Genomic DNA, 23,489 nt, shown 5'->3' with positions numbered 1-23,489 from the left:
ACATTCACATTATAGGGGTCCCAGAAGGAGAAGAGAGAGAGAAAGGACCTGAGGAAATATTTGAAGAGATTACAGTCAAAAACTTCCCTAACATGGGAAAGGAAGTAGCCACCCAAGTCCAGGAAGTGCAGCAAGTCCCATACAGGATAAACCCAAGGAGAAACATGCTGAGACACATAGTAATCAAATTGGCAAAAATTAAAGACAAAAAATATTATTGAAAGCAGCAAGGGAAAAACGACAAATAACATACAAGGGAATGCCCATAAGGTTAACAGCTGATTTCTCAGCAGAAACTCTACAAGCCAGAAGGGAGTGGCATAACATACTTAAAGTGATGAAAGGGAAGAACCTACAACCAAGATTACTCTACCCGGCAAGGATCTCATTCAGAATTGACAGAGAAAACAAAAGCTTTACAGACAAGCAAAAGCTAAGATAATTCGGCACCACCAAACCAGCTCTACAACAAATGCTAAAGGAACTTCTCTAAGTGGGAAACACAAGAGAAGAAAAGGACCTACAAAAACAAACCCAAAACAATTAAGAAAATGATAATAGGAACATACACATTGATAATTACCTTAAATGTAAATGGATTAAATGCTCCCACCAAAAGACAATGATTGGTTGAATGGATACAAAAACAAGACCTGTATATATGCTGTCTACAAGAGACCCACTTCAGACCTAGGGACACACAGAGACTGAAAGTGAAGGGATGGAAACAGATATTCCATGCAAATGGAAATCAAAAGAAAGCTGGAGTAGCAATTCTCATATCAGACAAAGTAGACTTTAAAATAAAGACTATTATAAGAGACAAAGAAGCACACTACATAATGATCAAGGGATCAATCTAAGAAGAAGATATAACAATTATAAATATATATGCACCCAACATAGGAGCACCTCAATACATAAGGCAACTGCTAACAGCTATAAAACAGGAAATCAACTGTAACACAGTAATAGTGGGGGACTTGAACACCTCACTTACATCAATGGACACATCATCCAAACAGAAAATTACTAAGGAAACACAAGCTTAAAATGACACAATACACCAGATAGATTTAATTGATATTTATAGGACATTCCATCCAAAAACAGCAGATTACACTATCTTCTCAGGTTTGCATGGAACATTCTCTAGGAAAGATCACATCTTGGGTCACAAATCAAGCCTCAGTAAATTTAAGAAAATTGAAATCGTATCAAGCATCTTTTCTGACCACAATGCTATGAGATTAGAAATCAATTACATGGAAAAAACATAAGAAACACAAACACATGGAGGCTAAACAATACGTCACTAAATAACCAAGCAATCACTGAAGAAATCAAAGAGGAAATCAAAAAATACTTAGAGACAAATGACAATGAAAACACGATGATCCAAAACCTATGGGATGCAGCAAAATCAGTTCTAAGAGGGAAGTTTATAGCTATACAAGCCTACCTCAAGAAACAAGGCAAATCTCAAATAGACAATCTAACCTTACACCTGAAAGAACTAGAGAAAGAAGAATAAACAAAACCCAAAGTTAGCAGAAGGAAAGAAATCATAAAGATCAGAGCAGCAATAAATGAAATAGAAACAAAGAAAACAATAGCAAAGATCAATAAAACTAAAAACTGGTTCGTTGAGGAGATAAAGAAAATTGATAACCCTTTAGGCAGACTCATTAACAAAAAGGGGGAGAGGACTCAAATCAATAAAATTAGAAATGAAAAAGGGGAAGTTACAACAGACACCGCAGAAATACAAAGCATCCTAAGAGACTATGACAAGAAACTCGATGCCAATAAAATGGACAACCTGGAAGAAATAGACAAATTCTTAGAAAGGTATAACCTTCCAAGACTGAACCAGGAAGAAATAGAAAATATGAACAGACCAATCACAAGTAATGAAATTGAAACTGTGACTAAAAATCTTCCAACAAACAAAAGTCCAGGACCAGATGGCTTCACAGGTGAATTCTATCAAACATTTAGAGAAAAGCTAATACCCATCCTTCTCAAACTGTTCCAAAAAACTGAAGAGGAAGGAAAACTCTCAAACTCATTCCATGAGGCTACCATCACCCTGATACCAAAACCAGACAAAGATAACACAAAAAAAGTAAATTACAGACCAATATCACTGATGAATATAGATGCAAAAATCCTCATAAAATAATAGCAAACAGAATCCAACAACACATTAAAAGGATCATACACCATGATCAAGTGAGATTTATCCCAGAGATGCAAGGATTCTTCAATATATGTAGATCAATCAATGTGATACACCATATTAACAAATTGAAGAATAAAAACCATATGATCATCTCAATAGATGCAGAAAAAGCTTTTGATAAAATTCAACACCCATTTATGATAAAAACTCTCCAGAAAGTGGGCATAGAGAAAACCTACTTCAACATAATAAAGGCCCTATATGACAAACCCACAGCAAACATTATTCTCAGTGGTGAAAAACTGAAAGCATTTCCTCTAAGATCAGGAACAAGACAAGGATGTCCACTCTCACCACTAGTATTCAACATAGCTTTGGAAGTCCGAGCTATGGCAATCAGAGAAGAAAAAGAAATAAATGGAATACAAATTGGAAAGTAAGAAGTAAAACTGTCACTGATTGCGGATGACATGATACTATACACAGAGAATCCTAAAGATGTCACCAGAAAACTACTAGAGCTAATCAATGAATTAAGTAGAGTTGCAGGATCCAAAATTAATGCACAGAAATCTCTTGCATTCCTATACACTAATGATGAAAAATCTGAAAGAGAAATTAAGGAAACACTCCCATTTACCATTGCAACAAAAAGAATAAAATACCTAGGAATAAACCTACCTAGGGAGACGAAAGACCTGTATGCCGAAAACTACAAGACACTGATGAAAGATATTAAAGATGATACCAAAAGATGGAGAGATATACCATGTTCTTGGATTGGAAGAATCAATATTGTGAAAATGACTATACTACCCAAAGCAATCTACAGATTCAATGCAATCACTACCAAATTACCAATGACATTTTTTACAGAACTAGAACAAAAATCTTAAAATTTGTATGGAGACACAAAAGACCCTGAATAGCCAAAGCAGTCTTGAGGGAAAAAAACGGAGTGGGAGGAATCAGACTCCCTGACTTCAGACTATACTACAAAGCTACAGTAATCAAGACAATATGGTACTGGCACAAAAACAGAAATATAGATCAATGGAACAAGATAGAAAGCCCAGAGATAAACCCACACACCTATGGTCAACTAATCTATGACAAAGGAGGCAAGGATATACAATGGAGAAAAGACAGTCTCTTCAATAAGTGGTGCTGGGAAAACTGGACAGCTACATGTAAAAGAATGAAATTAGAACACTCCCTAACACTGTACACAAAAATAAACTCAAAATGGATTTGAAACCTAAATGTAAGACCTGTCACTATAAAACTCTTAGAGGAAAACATAGGAAGAACACTCTTTGACATAAATCACAGCAAGATATTTTTTGATCCACTCCTAGAGTAATGGAAATAAAAACAAAAATAAACAAATGGGACCTAATGAAACTTCAAAGCTCTTGCACAGCAAAGGAAACCATAAACAAGATGAAAAGACAACCCTCAGAATGGGAGAAAATATTTGCAAACGAATCAACGGACAAAGGATTAATCTCCAAAATATATAAACAGCTCATGCAGCTCAATATTAAAAAAACAAACAACCCAATCCAAAAATGGGCTGAAGACCTAAACAGACATTTCTCCAAAGACAAACAGATGGCCAAGAAGCACATGAAAGGATGCTCAACATCACTAATCATTAGAGAAATGCAAATCAAAAGTACAATAAGGTATCACCTCACACCAGTCAGTATCGCCATCATCAAAAAATCTACAAACAGGGACTTCCCTGGTGGTGCAGTGGTTGAGAATTCGCCTGCCGGTGCAGGGGATGCGGGTTCGATCCCTGGTCTGGGAGGATCCCACATGCCGCAGAGTAGCTGAGCCCGTGTGCCACGACTGCTGAGGCCCGCGCCCTTGGAGCCCGTGCTCTGCAACGGGGGAAGCCACCGCAATGAGAAGCCTTTGTACAGCAACAAAGACCCAATGCAGCCAAAACCAAATAAATTTAAAAAAAAATCTACAAACAATAAATGCTGGAGAGGGTGTGGAGAAAAGGGAACCCTCTTGCACAGTTGGTGGGAATGTAAATTGATACAGCCACTATAGAGAACAGTATGGAGGTTCCTTAAAAATCTAAAAATAGAACTACCATATGACACAGCAATCCCACTACTGGGCATATACCCTGAGAAAGCCATAATTCAGAAAGAGTCATGTACCACAATGGTCATTGCAGCTCAATTTACAATAGCCAGGACACAGAAGCAACTAAGTGTCCATCAACAGATGAATGGATAAAGATGTGGCACATTTATACAATAGAATATTATTCAGCCATAAAAAGAAACAAAATTGAGTTATTTGTAGTGAGGTGGATGGACCTAGAGTCTGTCATACAGAGTGAAGTAAGTCAGAAAGAGAAAAGCAAATACCGTATGCTAACACATATATATGGAATATAAAAAAAAAAGGTTCTGATGAACCTAGGGGCAGGACAGGAGTAAAGATGCAGACGTAGAGAATGGACCTGAGGACACGGGGAGGGGGCAGGGTAAGCTGGGACGAAGTGAGAGAGTGGCATGGACATATATACACTCCCAAATGTAAAATAGATAGCTAGTGGGAAGCAGTCGCATAGCACAGGGAGATCAGCTCTGTGCTTTGTGACCACCTCGAGGGGTGGGAGGGAGCCCCAAGAGGGAGGAGATATGGGGATATATGTATACATATAGCTGATTCACTTTGTTATACAGCAGAAAGTAAAACAGCATTGCAAAGCAATTCTACTCCAATAAAGATGTTAAAAAAGAAATGACTGAATGACTTGGCTGTAGGAATGTTATCCTCCTCAACCCCCTTTTTTCAGAAGGAAGGAACTTGGTGGTTTGGGAAGCAACCTGTCTTGTCAAGAACCTGATCTGCTGGTGGTTGAGCAGGGATTGGAGAGTGAAGCCCAGGCTGCCCAGCGTTCCTGGGCCTCAGTCCTGATGCCGACACATGAGAGCAGCTTGGTCACAGTTCCCGGCAAGGCCCTCAAATTCCCCAAGCATCTGTTTCCTCATGTGCAAAACAGGGATTTACAATAATCCTTCATGTGGTTATTGTATCCAGTTGGTAATGCACGTGGCGGCACTTTCTAAACCTCTATAAATGCTATACCAATTACGTTATTATTCTTCCCATGATGTTACACGGTGTTCTCTGTGTACCTGATGAGAAAGCTGAGGCCTAGGGTTACAAATTCACAGGAGGTGATTCCAGAATTGGGTCTCAATTCCAGCGTATATGCTTTTCATTCTGCTGAAATTTTACTTCAGAATCACATTCTTATCCTTCTGAGAAGTAGGATCAGTTCCTTTTCCTTCTGTTTTGATGTTTCATTTCTCCTAAACCTGCAACCCCACGGTGCATCCTTACTGAGTTCTATAGCATGTCTTTCACTAATAGAAGTAAACCCTAAAAAAAAGTTTCTACCGAGTCCTATATTTGAATATTGTTTCTGTACGTGTCAGCTTCCTCTTCATGAAAATCCTATCAAAGCTTGGCTGTGACACATGACAAAGACCCAGAGACTGTGCAAGCCAATTTTACACAGCATCTAGTGGAGCCCACCGAGAGGCAGGTGTGCAAAGGTTTAGCAATGCTCGTCATGGTTGTAACGGCCATAAAGATGGTCTCTCATCTACAGATCATAATCTAGTCCATGAAATGTCACAATATAAGGAAAAATCTTATTAATACCTAAAGAGATATATCATATCGGAAGTAGTTCGAAGTTTCAGAAATCATACATGTCACATGTCACCTAGCATGGTTAATTGGATGGAAGCCCCCAAACACGCCTTTATTCTGCACCCCAGATACTCCGAAAGGAATAACAAGTATCACAGTGCATGAAGTACAGTATATCAAATATCCCTCAAATATATTTGTCTTCCTAAAATAGATTTGCCTGTCTTTTATGCCTTCATTTGTTACTAATAAACATCTTGAGAAAGATGGATCTCAAGTCAGGGGCATGTTGAACTTTTGAACTCCGTGGCAGCCTCAGACAATTAAACAGCAGATGGCATCCTGATGTTGTAAATCTGGGTTAGTCCCCAAATCTCCCGTTCCTTCAACATTTCAGTATCACAGTTGCGATGATCCGAGAGTAACCGTCGACTGCATCTGGCACATTTGAAACACGTGCCTAGTAACCCTAACAAAAAATGTTAAATTGCTTGGGTCTAGCTTGACATGTTTTTAGTGAACACACAATCACCAGATTCTTTTCTAAATACTCACAGACAATCCACTGAAAAGAGTTAATTGTATATTTTGGCCACAATTCACAAAAGTCTATAGTTTCTGGAAATTCCAGAAGATTTGTACTATTTGCCATTCTCCAGCCAAAAAAAAAAAAAAAAAAGGAAAAAAAAAACCTCATAGAATCCATATATTTTTTTAAAATTATAAAGTTTTTCTGAGATTACACATGTTTATTGAACCCATTCAGATGTAATGCTCATGTACAGAGAGATTTGAATATGTTGAAACTGACTGGTTTTGTTTAAATATTCTTTGCAGCTGACTTGGTTTTGTTTTTTCCTCATCAGAGCTGCCCTACCCTTTGCACTCTGGGACCATCCTCAGAGTTGAAGGCACCAAAGCCATATGGGAATCGCACAGTTCAGCTTTTGGTCAACATGACATCATATTTCCCAAAGGCCCATGCCTTCTTTGTTCTTGTTGCTTCAAACAAACAAACAAAGAAAAAAAAACTGTATTTTTTTCTAGCATTTCTCATGAACTTCGTTTGTCATGGGTTTGAGCCTTTCCTGACATTGTTCTTACAGGTTCGTTTCATGCTTTCCTCATGTGTCCATTTAATTTCACCTGTGTACATCCCACTTACAGAGGATAAACGTGCTTTGAGTGATTCATCAGAAGCTGAGTCACAGATGAGTAAAATCAAGTGAACATAAGAAGGGAAAATTCTTACGGGATAGGCATAACTTTCCAGACTCCATTTCCAAATGTTTGCCGTTTCCTCCTTCTTTCCGGAGTGATTCCTCAGGCGATGCTTGAGGAATCACTGGAAAAGTCTGTCACAGGAAGTCCCCAGTGTCCCCTGAAACACCTCCCCAACGTCAGTAGCTGTTGGAGTGTTTGCTTTAAAAAACTCCCAGTGTGGGGGCTTCCCTGGTAGCGCAGTGGTTGAGAGTCCGCCTGCCGATGCAGGGGACACGGGTTCGTGCCCTGGTCCGCGAGGATCCCCCATGCTGCGGAGCGGCTGGCCCCGTGAGCCATGGCCGCTGAGCCTGCGCGTCCGGAGCCTGTGCTCCGCGATGGGAGAGGCCACAACAGTGAGAGGCCTGCGTACCGAAAAAAAAAAAACAAAAAACAAAAACTCCCAGTGCTGCCCAGGAGAAGCTATATGAGCTGGGCCTTCATTCATATATTCATTCATTCACACATTTAACAAAGTTTTTTTTTTTTACATCTTTATTGGAGTATAATTGCTTTACAATGGTGTGTTAGTTTCTGCTTTATAACAAAGTGAATCAGCTATACATATACATATATCCCCATATCTACTCCCTCTTGTGTCTTCATCCCACCCTCCTTATCCCACCCCTCTAGGTGGTCACAAAGCACCGAGCTGATCTCCCTGTGCTATGCAGCTGCTTCCCACTAGCTATCTATTTTACATTTGGGAGTGTATATATATCCATGCCACTCTCTCACTTCGTCCCAGCTTACCCCTCTCCCTCCCCATGTCCTCAAGTCCATTCTCTAGTAGGTCTGCATTTTTATTCCTGTCCTGCTGCTAGGTTCTTCAGAACCATTGTTTTTTTTTTTTAGATTCCATACATATGTGTTAGCATACAGTATTTGTTTTTCCCTTTCTGACTTACTTAACTCTGTAATACAGTCTCTAGGACCATCCATCTCATTACAAATAACTCAATTTCGTTTCTTTTTATTGCTGTAATATTTCTTTTCATGGTATAACATTACATCAGTAATATTCCATTGTATACATGTACCACATCTTCTTTATCCATTCATCTGTCGATGGACACTTAGGTTGCCTCCATGTCCTGGCTATTGTACATAGTGCTGCAGTGAACATTGTGGTACATGACTCTTTTTGAATTATGGTTTTCTCAGGGTATATGCCCAGTAGTGGGATTGCTGGGTCGTATGGTAGTTCTATTTTTAGTTTTTTAAGGAACCTCCATACTGTTCTCCATAGTGTCTGTATCAATATACATTCCCACCAACTATGCAAGAGGGTTCCCTTTTCTCCACACCCTCTCCAGCATTTATTGTTTATAGACTTTTTATGATGGCCATTCTGACTGGTGTGAGGTGATACCTCATTGTAGTTTTGATTTGCATTCCTCTAATGATCAGTGATGTTGAGCATCCGTTCATGTGTTTGTTGGCAATCTGTATATCTTCTTTGGAGAAATGTCTATCTAGGTCTTCTGCCCATTTTTGGATTGGGTTGTTTGTTTTTTTGATATTGAGCTGCATGAGCTGCTTATATATTTTGGAGATTCTTTGTCAGTTGCTTCGTTTGCAAATATTTTCTCCCATTCTGAGGGTTGTCTTTCCTCTTGTTTATGGTTTCCTTTGCTGTGCGAAAGCTTTTAAGCTTCATTAGGTCCCATTTGTTTCTTTTTTATTTTATTTCCATTTCTCTAGGAGGTGAGTCAATTGGATCTTGCCGTGATTTATGTCAAACAGTGTTCTGCCTATGTTTTCCTCTAAGAGTTTGATAGTGTCTGGCCTTACATTTAGGTCTTTAAACCATTTTGAGTTTATTTTTGTGTATGGTGTTAGGAAGTGTTCTAATTTCATTCTTTTACATGTAGCTGTACAGTTTCCCCAGCACCACTTATTGAAGAGGCTGTCTTTTCTCCATTGTATATTCTTGCCTCCTTCATCAAAGATAAGGTGACTATATGTGCATGGGTTTATCTCTGGGCTTTCTATCTTGTTCCATTGATCTATATTTCTGTTTTTGTGCCAGTACCACACTGTCTTGATGACTGTAGCTTTGTAGTATATTCTGAAGTCCAGGAGCCTGATTCCTCCAGCTCCGTTTTTCTTTCTCAAGATCGCTTTGGCTATTCGAGGTCTTTTGTGCTTCCATACAAATTGTGAAATTTTTGTTCTAGTTCTGTGAAAAATGCCATTGGTAGTTTGATAGGGATTGCATTGAATCTACAGATTGTTTTGGGTAGTATAGTCGTTTTCACAATGTTGATTCTTCGAATCCAAGCACATGGTATATCTCTCCATCTGTTTGTATCATCTTTAATTTCTTTCATCAGTGTCATAATTTTCTGCATACAGGTCTTTTGTCTCCTTAGGTACGCTTATTCCTAGGTATTTTATTCTTTTTGTTGCTATGGTAAATGGGAGTGTTTCCTTAATTTCTCTTTCAGATTTTTCATCATTAGTGTATAGGAATGCAAGAGCTTCCTGTGCATTAATTTTGTATCCTGCTACTTTAGCAAATTCATTGATTAGCTCTAGTAGTTTTCTGGTAGCATCTTTAAGATTCTCTAATGTATAGTACCATGTCATCTGCAAAGAGTGACAGCCTTACTTCTTCTTTTCCAATTTGGATTGCTTTTATTTCTTTTTCTTCTCTGATTGCTGTGGCTAAAAATTCCAAAACTATGTTGAATAATAGTGGTGAGCGTGGAAAACCTTGTCTTGTTCCTGATCTTATAAGAAATGGTTTCAGTTTTTCACCATTGAGGACGATGTTGGCTGTGGGTTTGTCATATATGGCCTTTATTATGTTGAGGTAAGTTCTCTCAATGCCTACTTTCTGGAGGATTTTTTTATCATAAATGGGTGTTGAATTTTGTAAAAAGCTTTTTCTGCATCTATTGGGATTATCATATGGCTTTTCTCCTTCAGTTTGTTAATATGGTTTATCACATTGATTAATTTGTGCATATTGAAGAATCCTTGCATTCCTGGGAGAAACCCCAGTTGATCATGGTGGATGATCCTTTTAATGTGCTGTTGGAGTCTGTTTGCTAGTATTTTGTTGAGAATTTTTGCATCTATGTTCAAAGACCTCCTTTTGGGAGGTCTGAGGTCTTCTGCCAATGTTCAGTAGGTGTTCTGTAGGAGTTGTTCCACATGTAGATGTATTTCTGATATATTTGTGGGGAGGAAGGTGATCTCCATGTCTTACTCCTCTGCCATCTTTTTTTGTTGTTGTTGTTGCGGTACGCAGGCCTCTCACTGTTGTGGCCTCTCCCGTTGCGGAGCACAGGCTCCGGACACGCGGGCTCAGTGGCCATGGCTCACGGGCCTAGCCGCTCCGCGGCATGTGGGATCTTTCCAGACCGGGGCACGAACCCTTGTCCCCTGCATTGGCAGGCGGACTCTCAACCACTGCGCCACCAGGGAAGCCCACCTCTGCCATCTTGAAGGTTTCTCTCTCAACAAAGATTCATTGAGTGTCTACTATGTGCCAAGCACTGTTCTAGGTGTTTTTAATATCTCAGGGAACAAAGAACAAGAACTTCTTAAAAAAACTTTTTTCAACTAAAAAATTAAAAATAATAAATAAAAAATTTTTAAATCTAATTAAAAATTTTTTAATAAAAAAAAATTTTAAAAGAACCCCTGCCCTCCTGTAATTTGGCTTCATAGATGTTTTAGTGGGTCATGACGGATGAAAAGACAGAAAAGAAACTTCAGGCAGAAGTAATAGCAGATGTTAAAGCTGTGAGTCAGACAACAGCCTAGCAGCTTACAGGAAATAGCTGAAAATTCTTAAAAAGTGAAAATTCTTCACCTACCAGGTGAAGAACAGCTGGGCGTCTGGAGAGGTGGGGTGGTCCCAACAAGAAGGTTCTGAGTGTTCCTGGATCGGCTATGGTTCCTATACATAATAATCAAATATTTGTTGAAATGAAGTAAAAAAGCTATGACATGCAGTTTAAAATTTTGAGAGGTACACTGGTTCTTATAAAAAACTGTGAGTACTGGGGAATTTGGTACTTTTTTGATGAATCAATAAATGAAGGAAGGAATGAGTGACATAAGGAATTAGAACTGTCAGATTCGAATTTTAGAAAATAATTATTGTGTCCGTTTAGGAGGTGGATTTGAATGGAAAAACATCAGAAAGGAGGTGACCAGATAAAAGGAATGATAAGGACGAGAATCAGTTCCCCAGGATTGCCCCAGGGGCTCCACTCAAGGGAGTCCAAGGGCACCACCCACTGGAACATGAGAGAACACTGCCCGCTGGAGCTGTATGGTGGGCCAGCCTCGAGGCAAGACAAGGGGGATGAAAAATGGGAGCAAGATAAAGGACATCTGGGTAATAAAAACAGATTGCTGACTAGCTGGTGTTTTAAAGTTTCCGGCTAATGAAGAAGTACTGAAAATTATTTACTGCTTTCCCTTAAATTTTATTTGAGTGATCATAGTATTAATCCTTAGGTTAGCATTACCAAACCATAAAATACACATATGACTTTGAAAAACTGAAAAAACATTTTTTCCACTTGTTATTTACTGAAAGCCTAACGAACACGAAGTTTGTTGCTGTATCTATATATGCCAGTTGAATCCAACGCACACTTCGTTTCCTTTGTGAAGATTCTGAATTTACCATGATTTCCCCCGGTTGTTCCCACTGGCCTCTCTTCAACTAAACGGCTGCTGCATTCAGAGACTTTAACACACTACTTAATACTTGATCATATATTGCTTTCTAATTATTTCTTGCTAACTACACTTGGGTGCTCAACAATTCTCTTATAATCGCCGTGATGGTTATGAGGTCAGAGGTTAGGAGCAGGTTAATATAAAATAGGATAATGTCATGGAATTAATGCAATTAACGTCAGCATTCAAGTTTTGCAAAAGCAAAACCTCCTTCCTAAGAAAAATCTTTAATGTTTTAAATTTATATTTTCAGTCAAGGGATTTTTGAAATGTCTTCATGTAAAAATTAATGTGTTAGAAAAGATAGTAAATGTCTTCTCATCTTAGCATTAGAATGATAAAAAGTCACCGATCTGTTCTTTTGGGGGCCATATAATTTTTTCATCTCTAAAGTTTATTGCAAGTTTGTAAGATTTCATGTTTCTCAGTTTCTATTTCTAATGTGTGGATGTTATTTCTATATTTGTTAAAAATGTGTCTGCATTTTGCACATTTCTAAGATGATCTGCAGGTGTGAAGTTTCTGTTCGGATTTTTAAGTAAGTTGGTTTTTGAAATCTTATCTTTACATTGGAAACACTAAGGTGCTGGGGGCTGATTTATTTTTCAGAAGACTGGCTTGATTTTTAATGTCTTATTTTAAAAGTACATTTAAAATGTTTATTAAAAGTCTTACTAATAAAATTTTGCTGCTGTTCTTCAGGTCATGATTTGGGATCTTTAGCAAGAAGAAGTGACTGTAAACCAAGTGGCACAATAAGTCTGGTTAGGAATAAAAGAGGATCATTTATTTTCCAGCCACTGGGCTGAGACTTCTTGGAAGAATAATTTTGGATCAGGCCAGGATGGGGGAGCATATTCATCATATTTGCTAAAAACTGACTTGATACTTGAAATGCTTGCAGGGTTACTCCCAGGTTTGGGTCTCATCAAGGGGTCCCAAGCAACAAGCAAAACCCTCTTCCATGGGAGCATCACAGGTCAAGGTTAGATCATGGACATGAAGGTCCTATGATGGCAGCATCCGTCACACCAGAGTCTGTACAGTCGACCTTCTCTTCGCAAGTTCTTCCTTCCTCACTATCCACTCCCCATACTCTTCTCCTGAAACTGAACGTGCAATAAAAGCACACAGCCTAAAACAAGAGGGTCACTATTTGGTCAAGAATGTTTAAATAGCTCTGGATTCAACTAGAAGTCCAGGGCAGACTTATACACAAATTTTGATTTCACGCCCAGAATCATTCAGTTAATCCAACTGCACTGGACTGATAAAGTAGAAGCAGAAGCCAAGACAGCAGGAAAAGGACCGGGAGTCAGATAACACATCTCAGTTCAGGCCCAGTCCTGTTGACTAATGATATTGACCTTTCTGATCTCTGCTTCCTTATCCTGAGAACTGGTCAGCCACTGCGGCTCAGGAAAGAGGTCAAGACCAAAACACATTGGCAAGGGCCCACTATCTATTTATAAGAATCAAGAAAGCCACTTCATGAACTTCATCTTTAATGGGGTTTTTCTGTGTTCCTGGTGATTCTCTTATTTGATGGTGAACTCCTTGAGGACATGTCTCCTGGCTTGGTTGTAATCATTCATATCACCTGCATTTTGCCTCATGGGTAGAATAACAAACTCATGGAACCTCAGAAAGGCCCTGAAACTGTCAATCACCGATCAGATACCTGACACTTTACTACATTCCTGTCTAATGATCATTGTGGTGGTTAATTTTACATGTCAACGTGGCTAGACCACGGTACCCAGTTCTTTGTTAAACAACAGTCTAGATGTTACTGTGAAGGTAGTTTTTGAATGAAATTAACATTAAGTCAGTTGACTTTGAATAAAGCAGATTATTCTTCAAAATCTGGGTAGGCTTCATCCAGTTAAAGGTCTTATGAGAAAAGGCTGAGGTCCCCTAGGGAAGAACGAATTCTGTCTCCAGACTGCCTTTGGATGTAAGACTGAAACATTAACTTTTCCTTGAGTTCCTATCCTGCTGGCCTGCTCTGTAGATTTCGGACTTGCCAGCCTCCATAACTGCGTGGAAAACCCTGCCTAAGACAACCATTTAGCCACCTCTCAAATACTGTCAAGTTATCAGGATGCTTTTGAGACTGGCCTTTGTAACATCATGGTCCTGGGAGTAAATCCTATCTCAACCAGTTACGAACTGTGATTTTGAGTGAGTTACTTAGACCTTTCAGAGCCTAGCTCCCCATCTATGAAATAGGTATGATACCAACTACTCTGATGGAATGTCTTGGAAATCCCAGATGATATATAGGAAGCACTCATAACATAAATGGTTCTCAATAAATAGTAGTCACCATTTTGCTTTGATGAGCTAAATGTGAATAAATCCTGTTATTAACTGTACTAGTAGCTAATGGCAAAGCTAGTTTGAACTTCTCAAAAGAATTCATCTTTCTAGGCTAGAAATGGACTGTGTACTCTATATTTTAGGATGGCCTTTTGTTGTAATGTTATCACGCAGGCTACAGAGAGATACCTCCAGACTCGAGTCAGCTTTCTTTATTCTGAGGCAGTAAAGAGAGACCTCTTAAAGGATGGTTCTCCATGGCTGGTAAGAGCAATGGCTGCTTAGCAGAACCACAACTGAATGACCAAAGGATGGGGAGATAAAGGTTTAAACACTGATTAGCCCATGGAACTTGACTTAAAAAAAAAAAAAGTAGGAATTCAAAGGAGAACCTTTCTAAGGATAGGTTTATCCCATTAATCAGATTCCCAAATGAATCAAACGTCTTTAAAACATAATAATCGCTAACGGAAGGTGTACAGGTTTTGTGGGATAATTATTTTATATGTGAGGGCTCACATTTTTTCTAAAGACCATAACTATTGAGCAGATAATTGTTTTCTAAATGTAAGTATTAGAGATTCCAAGGGCATATCATCATGACTGACATTTTGGATATTAAGTCATAATAAATTATTAGAGATAATTTTTAAAAGGAAAAACTTGAGCTTTTGTGAAATTGAATGCTTACATTTCAAATTTAATTTGATGTGATAAGGGTTTTAGAAAGATGTATTTCAATCAATTGTTACCTAAGTGCATACTACAACACTTTTCACAAATTTTCTTTCAGTTCTAGGTCCCAAACTACTTCAGACAGGACACTGGGACTTTCTTATTTATCAATCAGTATCTAAATTCAATATTTCTGAGAAGAGACTCAAGAACAGCTTTCAAGGAAGATTTTATCACCTCTCCTTAAATCACATTTCAAATGGCTAACACGGTATTGCATACAGCACAGTGAGACCACGTGACCCACAGTCAAGACAGGGAGACATGACTTTAAAATGAGAAAGAGTCAGGAGCACAGAACTTCGTATCTAAGGATGATTTGGTTACACGATGTATTTAGACAAAGCCAGGGAGCTAACTACGAAGCTGTACTGAAATGTGTTTGTGAGAACCTGTCAGATGTCCAGCTCTGTTCCAGGGGTCACTCCTTCAACAGCAGAAGCTGTCTGTCAGGAGCTATTGGCCTGTGGCAGAGTCCCAATTACCAACCAAGAGTGAAGTCAGCCAGGGACTCTCAATTAGGGAATTGTAACAATGTTTTCTTTGGGAACAAAAGTGATACAAATACTGATGAAAGCTTATATTTGCTACTACCTATGTTTCTTAAGTCTATCACTTCTGGGGGAAAATTGAGAAATCGTACCACTTTGTATTGGTCTTTGAAAAGAACTAGGAAATTTTCCATAAATTTTAACATCCATCACCTCAAGAGTTTATCAACTTTAACATTTATCATTTTATCTTCTTCCTGTTTACTCTGTCACTTAGCATTACTTCTTTATAGAGATTTTTTTGTGTGTTTTTTTTGATTTGTCAACAACATGGGATAAGACTTCTTTTACTACGACCCGGTGAGAGAGTTCATAGGATCAGGGTAGAGATCTTTGTCTGCAAGGATAAAATCCCATGTCTCTAGATTGACCTTAAGCAATCAACATAATACTGTTTCTTTTCATGACCTTCTATTATTCAGGAAAAAAATTATCTTTCTTTGCTTAAGTTTGTAAGGCATTTTATATGTTGGGTTTTGCTCTTTCTGTCATTTGAAGCCTGTGTTATCTGCCTGTTCGTGGGAGCTGTCTCAGCAATAAGCTCTCATTCTAGGGAAAAAAACAAACTGTGCAGTAATAGTTCATTTTGTCATCACAGATAACAGATCACGAATGAGTGGTAGCGTCATAATGTATGAAAAGAGAATAATTCCTAAGGATGCTCATTTTAGAATAATACTAAAAAGAGAAAGGCAAGCTTCATTAGCGACTTTGAGAATTACTAGTTCCTGCTTCTATATGAGTTTAGTAAAACGACAGTAAATAATAGTTTAATATCAATATTGTAGACAGTCTTCAAACTTTATTAAAGTTTGAAATACATATTCAGAAGCAAGAGTCTGATGTTTACGATTTCACTTTGGTAGCCTGTGCTGTTTCACTATGTGATACAACGTGCACTACTACGTGTGAATTTAATTCCTGGATCTGCCATTCACTGTGTGAACACACTTAATTTGAGAGCTTCTCCTCATGTTCCTTGCCTTCTAGCTTCTAGTTGTCAAAATAGGAGAATAAACAACATATTTACCTGTTGTGATGAGATGAGACGAATGAGATGAACACAGGTTACTGCACAATGCTTTAAAAAAAAAAAAAAAGCATTTTTATTTGAAAGCAGTATATGAGGTATTTAAAAGCAGGATTTTGAAGTATACTTAGACCTCTGTTTGTAACTGGATTTGTTAAGTAGGAGCCCTTTGGCCTGGAGGAAATTATAACTTTACCTCTCAAATACTAATGACTTACCTGTCAAGTGAAAATAACAATCACACCACCACCCAGAGCTGTCAGGAGGATTCCATGAGACTGAAAAGTGTGTACAGCACATATTCTTGGATCTCAGGACTCCACTGGCATTGATGGCCATTTATTTATACATTTATAAAATTTATTTATTTATTTTTGGCTGTGCTGGGTCTTTGTTGATGCGCACGGGCTTTCTCTAGTTGCGGCGAGCGGGCTCTACTCTTCGTTGAGGTGCGTGGGCTTCTCATTGCATTGGCTTCTCTTGCTGCGGAGCACAGGCTCTAGGCACGTGGGCTTCATTAGTTGTGGCGCATGGGCTCAGTAGCTGTGGCTCGCGGGCTATAGAGTGCAGGCTCAGTAGTTGTGGCACACGTGCTTAGTTGCTCCGCGGCATGTGGGATCTTCCCGGACAAGGGCTCAAACCCGTGTCCCCTGCGTTGGCAGGCAGATTCTTAACCACGGAGCTGCCAGGGAAGCCTAACCATTTATTATTGCATGAATAAAAGTTGATGAATCGATTTCCACGTAATTAAAATGATTTCCTTCAAGCTGAAGAGTAGGACTAATTCCAGTCTCAGTGTTTCCTAGAATAAGGTTGTGGGTCTAGTGGGCAGCTGCAGATGCAGACTGGGATCTTAGGTGGTAAGTCTTAGTTAGACATTGCTTCTGGATTCGTCAGTCATTGAGTAGTAACTGAAGCCACAGATATGGATGAAATCACCTAGTAAAACACAGAGAGAGGGGGAGAGAGAGAACAAATCCATAGGGAGCACATATAGTAAAGGTCAGAAAGATGAAGGAGAAAACATGTCTTTTCCCCTGAAACAAAAGGGATGGAACTAGGGGTTGGGTACAGACACGGCCAAAATTTTAGCTAAGAAGAGGGTAAAGAATTGACATATTTAATTATCTCTACATTCTCTGATGCAAGGTTTAGGTTAATTGAATGTGAGGAAAGAACAGAAATAAGGGCAGTTAAGGAACCAGCATCAGTGATGACTATAATTCATACGTGAGAACAGGAGGAGACAGGTTAGAAAGAGACATGGGCCGATGGTTGGGGGAGATCTTAGCTGTTAGAATAACATTTATCTTCCATCCCTGAGGGAAATAATTAGATGAAAACAGAGCCTTGAGATCTTAAATTGCTCGTGGAGTGCAGGATAAACAGTAGGGAAACTGGAGTCAAGGAAACCAGTTAGCAGGCCATTGTGAGAAGGTGGCCTGAGGGTGACTTCTTGGGCGGGGTATATTCTAAATGGTCTGACCCTTCTGGTCTTCCTTTGGCCACTCCACCACCTTGAACCCCATCGATTATCTGCTTCTTCACATGGCTAGCAACTCTTCAGCCTTCAGTTCTCAACTCAGTTATCATCTGTTCAGGGTAACTTTCCCTGACGCCTGGTCTCATCTTATTTTATTTTATTTTTTTTTGCGGTACGCGGGCCTCTCGCTGCTGTGGCCTCTCCCGTTGCGGAGCACAGGCTCCAGACGCACAGGCTCAGCGGCCATGGCTCACGGGCCCAGCCGTTCCGCGGCATGTGGGATCTTCCCGGACCGGGGCATGAACCCGTGTCCCCTGCGTCGGCAGGCAGACTCTCAACCACTGCGCCACCAGGGAAGCCCAACCTGCTCTAATCTTAATATCCCTTCTCAGCAATGTCATAGCACCCTATCAAGAAACTCACCACACTCTACTGTAACAATTCATCCGCTCGTCTTTCTTCACCACTGAACTGCGAAATTCCTAACAGGCAGAAACCATGCCTCCTTATTCCCTGGCATCTAAACACAGAACTTGGAACATTGTCAAAATTCAATGAAGGTGAATGAATGAATGAACGAACAAGTACATGTATACCGACTAAATACTATTAACATAAATAACAAAATCATAAAGGAAACGCAGACAGAGCATATTTAATAGCAAGCTATGTGAAAATGGGTCTTCTAAGAAAATGAAGGGTAATGAATGAACATTTTTGGCAGCAAAGGTCAATGAATTCTTGTTAAGCCATTCCGGCCACAATCTGCATTCAAACCAGCAGTGTGCCTCTGGCAGTCACTTCCACGCGATTCTGTGAAGCGCTTAACAGGTGCACTAAGCCTCCCCCTGCCAGCCGAGAGCCAAGGGGTGAGAATGGAACGAAGGTGCTTTTCTTTTCATGTGATCTTTTAACAGAACAGGCTTTTCTGTGAAAGGATTGAATCAGCCTGACCTTCCTGCAACTAGCGATGTTTTACAGTATTTTAAAAAAATGCCACCCGAAAGGCAGTGACTTTTTTTTTGCGGTACGCGGGCCTCTCACTGTGGCCTCTCCCGTTGCGAAGCACAGGCTCCGGACGCGCAGGCTCAGCGGCCATGGCTCACGGGCCCAGCCGCTCCGCGGCATGTGGGATCTTCCGGGACCGGGGCACGAACCCGCGTTCCCTGCAGCGGCAGGCGGGCTCTCAACCACTGTGCCACCAGGGAAGCCCGGCGGTGACTTCTATATGGTGAGGCTATGCCGATAGTCACACCAAGTCAGTGATTTCACAGAATCAGTCTGCTAGCAAGTTGTCAGAGCTTAGCTGTGGTCTGCCGAAGATGATCAGGCAGAAAACTCCTGTGTCTTTTATCTAGAAAAAATGTAAGTTTCCTAACTCTAAAAGCATCATTTATTTTAGCATTCCTCCATATCCGGGTTTTTCAAACCTAGGGATCACGTGATCATGACCTAGTCACTTACAAATATAGAAATGGATCAAGTTTCATGAATTTTCTCCTTTTACCTCTTTTTTAAAATTTTTTATTTTATATTGGAGCATAGTTGATTAACAAACAGTGTTGTGTTAGTTTCAGGTGTACAGCAAAGTGATTCAGTTCTACATATACATGTATCTGTTCTTTTCCAAATTCTTTTCCCATTTAGGTTATTCCAGAGTACTGAGCAGAGTTCCCTGTGCTATACGGTAGGTCTTGTCGGTTATCTGTTGTAAATACAGTGGTGTGTACGTGTCAACCCCAAACTCCCAATCTCCTTTTACCTCTTGACCACACTTCACTGCTCTTCCGTGAGTTTTTTAAAAAGCCCACTGCAACCCTTACCCTGATGTCTTTAGCCATTGATGGCCTCAGTCACAGTTTGAGAAACATCATTTTACAACACGGAGGAAGCAGTAAAATTATAGTCTAGAGAGTAAGCTGCTGTTTCACTGGGTGTATCGGTGTTTACTATATTGCCTATTTTATTTAATCCAGCTGATCAATTCAGTCAAATTTCAGACTCTTTTTATCTGTGTCTTAATAAACTTTATCTTTCAACTTCTTTTGGTTTTGTTCTATGTGTGCTGTGGTAGGGGTGGGGTTAGTGATGGAGACAAAAGCAGGACCACAGACCACGTGAGCTTTGTCTTAGGATGGAAGTATAGACGGTAAATGAGGCTTTAAGTCATCTGGCTTCACGTTCTTGGAATTTTACCTTGATATTTGCCGTAGTCGTGCATCCGTTCAACAAACCTTTCGTAGCACTTACTGTCTGTCTAGTTCTGTGCCAGGCGATCGGAGATTCAAAGATGAAATACAGGGCTTCCCTGGTGGCGCAGTGGTTGAGAGTCCGCCTGCCGATGCAGGGGACACGGGTTTGTGCCCCGGTCCGGGAGGATCCCACATGCCGCGGAGCAGCTGAGCCCCGTGAGCCATGGCCGCTGAGCCTGCGCGTCCGGAGCCTGTGCTCCACAACGGGAGAGGCCACAACAGTGAGAGGCCCGCGTACCGCAAAAAAAAAAAAAAAAAAAAGATGAAATACAGGTTTCTGTCAGAAATACGTTTATCACCTGGGAACAAAGACGATGTGAGAAAAATTATGAAGTAATTATTTTGAAAAAAATCAACCTACTCTCTACGTTTCTGGATCTGAGCTAAACTGATATCTCAGTGCAATAAACTATTATAAGAAATGTAACAGGTCTAAATTCTACTTGATAGAAAAATAAATCTCGAGTCCCAGTAGTTGCACTACATTTGTGATTTGAGCTTACCTTTATTCTCCCCACCCCTGAACTAGTCAAGGATTCCTCAAAAACACTGATTCCTTCTTGGTTTCAGACCCTCACCTCCTTGGAAGAACAATTAGAGATTCTTCTCTGTGATGCTCTGTGCGTTTGAGACTTGATACCTTGATAAGTCCACTCTGTTCATCTTGGTGTACACGCTGCTATATGCTTGGACTAGGATTTATCTCATTTCCTCATTGTTAAATCACAGTAATGAGTAAAAGACTTAAGAAAGCCAGGGTGTGGGTAACTTTAAGTGTGATTCAGTACCTATTTGCTTGCCTCCTGGGGGTAGCTGGAGAAAGAGATTGCCTTGGACCTGATACCATCTGCTAAGAGTGATATAAAAATGCACATCAGAAGAAAGGAATCCAAAAGCGTAAATAAGCCCTTAAATATTTTCAAGAAAGAAAATTATAAATAGGTCTCTTTCTGGGAAAAGATTTACACTTTCCCTTCTAAGTTGTTTCAATGGCTCCTGCTTGAACTGTGATATGAGATCTCTAAACTGGTGACTGAAAATACACAGAAAGTTACTAGCAGAACTGGAAAATTTAGCAGGAAATGAACAATGAAGAAATGAGAATAGGGACAAAGCGTGGTCTAGTTTTCACTTGCTTTACAGGTCACATCCAGCCAAACCAAACTACATTTGAAATTCTCAGGGACGATTGTAGATTCCATGTCAGTTTCCAATACCTCCCCGTTGGGCCTGGGCTCTGATGCTGCTGTGCCCTGGGGGACATAGAGCTGCACGTGGTCGTCAGGAACTCTGTGACCCTCAGAGGCCACATTACCTTTCTCACCCTCGGGTTCCTCCAGTTCGTGTGAGGTTTTAGTGCCCAACTCACTAGATTATAGTGCTGATTACATGAGATCGTGTAAATCCCGGTGTGAAGATGAACTTAGATGGTAGCTGCATTAAATTTCAATCTGAACTTGTTCTTCCTGTTTTCTCTTTCTTCACTGTATCATCCAGTCTCGGGACTGCACTTACTGTCTTCGTATGAAAGACACCAAATCCTGTTATCGACAGCATCAAACTTCTCTCCTGAGCTGCCTTGCTTGCTATTTTTCCTTGGGTAGAATACCCTCACATCCCATTCCATCTGTTTAAATGATTATATTTACCCCAAACCAGCTTCGTGTCCCATTGCTTCCTTTCCTCTTAACGACGGAATTATCCTTTCCAGGTGCCTAAGGTCAAAACCCTGGTGTCACCTTCCTAGCTTCTCGGTCCACACCTGCTGATTTTCTATGCTGTACCAGGCCCTGTGTTAGCACCGAGACACACAGTGGTCAACAAGCCAGACATTCAAACTCCACCTTCTTTACTGTGTTCCTCCACTCTGCCTCTGTCACCTCAACTTCCCTTTTACCCTCCACTGCCATCACCACAGTTCAAGCCTTCAAGTGCAGCAGTAGTTTCAGCACAAACGTTTCCACGTTTCAGTGCATCCTCCACACTCCTGCTAGCCTGGTACCTCTCAGCCACATCCTTGCACAGAATTTCCAGATGTTTCCTGTCTGCTCTAGCAGTAGGCACAGACTCCTCAGCCCTCTATTATGGACCAACACCACCTTTCCAGTGTCATCTCCAACCCGGATCTTTGTAACTCTCCTATCCTGGTTCACAGCGGGCTTTTTTATTCATTTGCTTTGGCTCAAATTTCTTCCCTCGACCCCCCAAACCATAAAGGAACGTCTTTTTCTCCACTCCTAAAAACTTTGTCCATCTTTAAAACAAGCTCTATTATCTTCCCTTCTCTAAAGCCTTAACAGAGCATTCTTAGCCAGGGGCTGAAACACTCACTCATTCTCACCTAAGCTTTATTTCATGGGAAGAAAATCTAGGAATGTTCTCACTTATCAATTAGCAGGTTTTAAAGTTGAAAGTGCATTTATTTTCCTTAGCTTCTCTGCAAAATTCTGAATAGACAGTTCAATGTTTCCACTGTTCATCTCTGACTCTCTCCATGCATGTATAAGTTTGTATATATTTACGTCTATTTTTACATATATATTGATAGATAAAATTCAGAGCATCATTCTGCTTATATAAAAAGCACAATATAATTTGGAAATTTCCTATCATGTATTGAGACCAGCAGGACCCTGTGGGGTCCCTGGGCACAAAAGTTTTTCTGTGTTCCCTGCTTGCAGGAAATAGGCTTCATTCAGCCTCCTTGACCTTCTCTGAGTTCCAACAGGCAGGTTCAAACAGTTGCTAATCAGGGAAGGGAGGGGATGCAGAGACACCAGAGGAGCAGTCAGGAAACAATAGTGCAGCCTTGGGGGCAGGGTTCTGGTTCCCCCTCAAGGGATACACAGAACAATACCTTTGAGCTTTTTGCAGATACTGAAACCCCTACCAGGTGGGAGAAGTCAAGGGCATGCTGCCCACAAGCACGGAGACCCCAGACCGGTTGGAACCAGAAGGTTGATGATGCCGACTCCCAATTACCTCCCCACCAACCCATCAGAAGAATGTCCACGAGCTGATCACTCCTACTTTGAACCATTCCTATGAAACTCCTCACTAGCCCCTCCATGCTGGGACACAGTTTTGAGGGCATTAGCCCACTGTGGCCCCCTTTGCCTGGGAAAGCAATAAAGCTATTCTTTTCTACTTCATCCAAAACTCTGTCCCCGAGATTTAATTTGGTGTCGGTGTACAGAGGCCGGATTCAGCATCAGTATCATGTATGCACGTAAATAATTACTTGTAAAATCAAAGTAAAAGTGATTTGCTT

At 40.3% G+C, this 23,489-nt stretch overlaps 2 long non-coding RNA genes across 2 annotated transcripts in view; both read right to left on the bottom strand.

The window, feature by feature from the left end:
- The window catches only part of LOC307176478, a 31,668-nt gene extending 15,143 nt beyond the window's left edge, over positions 1-16,525 (bottom strand). Inside the window, exons 1-2 of the long non-coding RNA XR_013824789.1 lie at positions 16,484-16,525; positions 10,969-11,051 (exon numbers count right to left, since the gene is read on the bottom strand). This is a non-coding gene — a long non-coding RNA (uncharacterized lncRNA). The remainder of the gene's footprint in view (positions 1-10,968; positions 11,052-16,483) is intronic.
- Positions 16,526-20,476: 3,951 nt separating this feature from the next.
- The window catches only part of LOC307176479, a 172,638-nt gene continuing 169,625 nt past the window's right edge, over positions 20,477-23,489 (bottom strand). The window contains exon 3 of the long non-coding RNA XR_013824790.1: positions 20,477-20,517. This is a non-coding gene — a long non-coding RNA (uncharacterized lncRNA). The remainder of the gene's footprint in view (positions 20,518-23,489) is intronic.

Source organism: Stenella coeruleoalba (assembly GCF_951394435.1).
Source record: "Stenella coeruleoalba genome assembly, chromosome: 18".
In the NCBI taxonomy this organism is placed as follows: domain Eukaryota; kingdom Metazoa; phylum Chordata; class Mammalia; order Artiodactyla; family Delphinidae; genus Stenella; species Stenella coeruleoalba.
The sequence above is the reverse complement of the archived record's forward strand: the minus strand, read 5'-3'. Positions and strand labels throughout refer to the sequence as shown.